Here is a 4,642-nt window from a genome sequence, read left to right as displayed (position 1 = left end):
CCCCCCCTGCAGCCTCTGCTCCCCCCCGCTCACCCGGCAGAGGGAGAAATGCAGGCTCCACGTGGAATCACACACTGCCGGCTGCTCTGTGGGGGAGGAGGGAGCGGGGGAGGGGGAGGGACTCTGGCTGCTAGAGGCCCTAGTGGCTGCGAGCGGCTTTCAATCAGGCCAGGCGTCCAATCAGCCGCGCCGCACTCCGCAGGAGGGGAAATCCCGGACATTTCTACTTCATTAGAAATCCCCCCCGGACGGCCATTTAACACTGAAAAAGCTGGACATGTCCGGGGAAACCCGGACGGATGGTAACCCTAGGGGAAGTAGAATAGTTTAGGCCAGGTCTACAGCACAAAGGTTTGCTAGCATAGCTGCATTAGCTAGGAGCGAGCGAGAGAGGAAAAAGAAATCACACTGCCTAGCTGACATGGCTATGCCAGTAAAACCTCCAGGGTAGATATGACTATGGTGATAGAGTTCTTCTTTGGCTTAGCTAACGACCTCAGGGAGGTGGTGTTACTGTGCAGGCAGACAAACTTATTTTGCGGCTTATGCTGCATCTACTCTTTGGCTCTGCTGGCATCATTATATTGGCCAAGGCTCTATAATGTAGACAAACCCTTAGAAAGGAAGAGAGTGTGCTTAAAGTCAAGAGGTATGTTGTAGTCCCAATGCCTTACTGCTTAGGATAATATATAACACTGACCTTTTAAGTTTTATAACTGAATTTAGATTCATGGACACACTTAATGTCAAACATTAAGTGTATTTCCTGCTCTCCACACTCTTCTCAAAGCTACTTCTGGAAAGTCCAAAGAGGAATTTAGGGGTTTCATTTTTTATTTTTATTTTTTGAGAGAGAGAGAGCTCTAGTGAATAGAATATTCTCACCATGCATTCATAGGTTATTTGAGTGCTGTTCTAGTTCACTCAGGGCTTGGGGTTGGCGCCACTGTATTGCATTTTCTGTTCAAAGTCTCCCCTGCACCGTTCTGCTGGTACTCGCTGATGCTGCAGGGTACAAGTTAAGGCATTCAACTGTTGCAGTCAGTGTTGGCACCAGGAGATACAAAATAACAAAGGGGAGAAAAATGGAAAGGCTGGCAAAAACGTGGCTGATGGGAATGTGTACAGATCTAAACCAGTTGTACTTAGTGGCCAGGTCAGCTATTTCATAAAATATATTATTCTTTTTGTGAGTTCAGAAATGAGGCCCAGTTGACGCGTAGCTTGTAAGGGGGATCTTGAAAGTAAAATTTACCCGGTAGCTGCTCAGAATGCTTAGCTTTTTCTCTTGATTAGTCATGTTAACTTTTACAATAATATTTAGTTCTTCATGTTTTCAGAGCTTTAGGAATATTAGATATGAGTAGCAGTAATTAAAGGACAGATCATGAATGTGTGGATAATGGGCAAGGCATGTCTAGTAGAATGTGTGCAATCTTCTATTCAGTTGCAGATGGAAGTGCACCTTTTTTGCCACCATGGCTCTTAATTTTTAATAAGTGCTAAATTCATACCTGACATAAGCAGATGCAATTCTAATGTAACCCTGTATCTGCTTTTCAGAGTTAAGGTTTATTACACTGTTCTTAGCTTGCTTTCTGATGTTTCAGTATTCTTGGAACGTATATATCTTTTGCATGGTACCATGTGCTACAATAGCCAAGTATATTGGGTAAGTTGGAGTGGCTGCTCCAACTCTAGATATATTAACATATATTGGTCTGACCATTTTTATTTGAATACTTCTGAAATGGATGAATAGTTTTTGTTTTTAGATGTTTAAAGGTGGTGACCCTTTATTTTAAAGGTAAATGAGGTTTTAATTTGTAATGCTTTTAAAATTATAGTAGACTGTCAGGGCTTTTATAATTAAGATTAAAACCAGATTTCCATTTAAATTTATTTAGGTTTATATCCTATAGCATGGGGTCTAACCTGGTTGGAATTTGGTATTCGTCATTTTATACACTGAAAAGTTTTCTGGCTGGTATCTTGGTTCTAAGTGTTAATCTTCCTAAGACAACTTGTTCTTCCCTTTTCCCCCTAAACTCTCAAATTCAAATATTGATTTGTGAATTCTCTTCTTGAGTCCCCCCCCCCTTTTTTTTTTTAAACTAAGGCTAGGGGATTGAAGTGATGGGAATGCATTGATTATTATTTGTGTTTAGACTTCCATTACTTGAAGTATTTGCAGTCATGTTTAGCAAACTATAAAGGGATGATTAGAGAGAAGGGAGAAATGCAGAACAATAGAGAAGAAACTGTTGCCTGAGTAAATATGTAGTCAGGTTTTCATAAACCACTCCATTTGCCATATAGGCAATTAATATTCTAGTCTTCCTTTCTATTAAGTTAAAGGGAAGCTGTCAAGACTGGTGCCTAAAATTAGTCCGATAATTTCTGTTTAGGTTTGTAAGCATAAACATTATTGTGCATGTGTGCACTATTCTTATGTAGTTCATATCCTGACTGCACAGTTCTGCCTTTTTAAAGGACTTCTTGTATGCTATCAATACTCTACTTGCTCAAAATAATCTGATGGGCAGAGTGGAAGGATAACATGATGTAGGTGCTTGTCACTTGACATGATGTATGTGCTACTGAGCAACTGAAGGGGAAATCTGGTAATAGTACCACAACTCCTATAGGAGCCGTACTGCCTGATGGGGAGGATGGTCAGAGCAATAACACACAGCTCCATGCAGCATATCTCTTCTGATCTAGGCGCTGTCTTCCCTATGAACATGTGGGGTTGGGAGCCTTCATCCCCCTGGTTCCTCTTTGATTCTTGGTGCAGTCATCTTGAGGAGAATTTTCCAGGAAACTTTTTCGTGTGAAATTTGTAGAATTTTCTGTCTTCTGGCCACTATCAGCTGCAGGGGGGGTTCCAGCCCTGTCTTAAATATATTTCATTATTATATATTAAAAAAATTATTAAGCAGTTTGGAAACTGGCATATTCTCTTTGATTGGTCTAACATAACATTAGTGTCACGGATTGTGGTCAAAGAAGTAATAAGTGATTTGAACAAGCCTTTGACAAAATCTCCAGATTAATAGGAAACTAAGTGGTCATGGTTGAAGCGCCTGATGTAGAAAATCTGAATTCCAAGACTTAATGCAAATAGAGATTTGAAAATGTTTGTTGTACTAGTAGTACAAAAGGGGGGGTTGTGGAAGCAGAGAAGGAACTGACAGGAAGGAACTGCAATGCATGACAGTTCGTTAGCAAGAGTCAGGCTAACTGTAACCCTAATAACGCGAGATTTGTAGAAGCGAGGATTGTGTGAGGCGAGTGGGAAAGAACTGTGTGAGAAGTTGTTGCGACCTTGTGTAGATAATGTGTAGAAAATATTGTATGTAGACTAGAGTCAAAACAAGTGAGAAAAATAAGATATCAAGATGGCCTATGTATAAACAAAATGCAGCTGTTGCTTATTATTGTCTGTAATGAAAGGTATAAAGGTTTGCTGTAATTGTTTACCTGTAGAGAGACCTGCTTAGCTCTCTCCCTCTGCGCAATTGTGAGAGAAAATAAAGTATCTGACTTGCTGTACCCAAACAAAAAGTGAGAACTCTGTTATTCTCCGACAAGCACGAACCATTAACAAAATAAATAAGATAAGTTTTAGTAAATGTATTTTCAAATTAAGTTAAAGCTTTTCCCTGCAAAAAAGCAAATGCCAAAACTGTTAGAAAACTTCTGCTTAAAAATTTTGTACCACAATTTGGCATCCCTGTAAGTATCAACAGTAACCGTAAAACTCATTTTACTGAACAAATTGTAAAAAAGTTATGTGCAGCTTTGCAAATCCAACACAACCTTCACTGCCCCCACCATCCGCAGTCTGCCGGGGCAGTAAAACGCCAAAATAAAATTCTAAAAAATAAACTGGCCAAAATTTATGCTAAAACAAACTTAAAGTAGCCAAATTCTCTTCCTCTGGCACTAATAAGTATAAGGGCCACTCCCAATCAAAAAACTAAACTCGGCCCTCATAAAATTTTAACAGGACGCCCAATGCAACTACCAACTGCGCCCCCACTGACCCTGATATATATATAATGATATAATGTGTGTGTGGGATGTAAACCATTATGCTTTGGGTCACAGCCTACCATTAACTAACAAGAGTAGTAACTGTGCACTACAGGTTTTCTTGCACCTTCCTATAAAATATCTGAGATGGGCTTCTGTCAGAGACCGGATACTGGGCTAAATGGGTCACTGGTCTGATTCAGTATGGAAATTCCTCTGGAATCACTTGAGATGACTGTCATCCCCAGTACTAGGCTCAATGTCAGTTGTAATTAAACTTAACGAACGTAAGAGTGTGTTCATGATGACAAGCACTCATTTTTTTACAAACATTTAGACCCACATTTTTTAAGGTGTTCTGCTCAGTGTGGCAAGGCCTAAATAGACAGCTTTCAAAAATGACTTAGCAGCTCAAGTACCACTGACTTTCAGTGAGATCTAGGCTGCTAAGTCAAGTTAGGCAATGCCTAAATACGTTTTAAAATCTGGGCCTTAGACTGAGTTGAAGAAAATAATTGCAGTCTTTTTTAATTCTATTTGAACAAAGGTTAATCTGACATGTCAATTAAGTTAAGAAATTCTAAATTTTTATCTTACAGGTGAA

This window comes from Terrapene carolina, unplaced genomic scaffold (assembly GCF_002925995.2).
Source record: "Terrapene carolina triunguis isolate 2854851 unplaced genomic scaffold, T_m_triunguis-2.0 Scaffold95, whole genome shotgun sequence".
Taxonomy (NCBI): domain Eukaryota; kingdom Metazoa; phylum Chordata; order Testudines; family Emydidae; genus Terrapene; species Terrapene triunguis.
The sequence above is the reverse complement of the archived record's forward strand: the minus strand, read 5'-3'. Positions refer to the sequence as shown.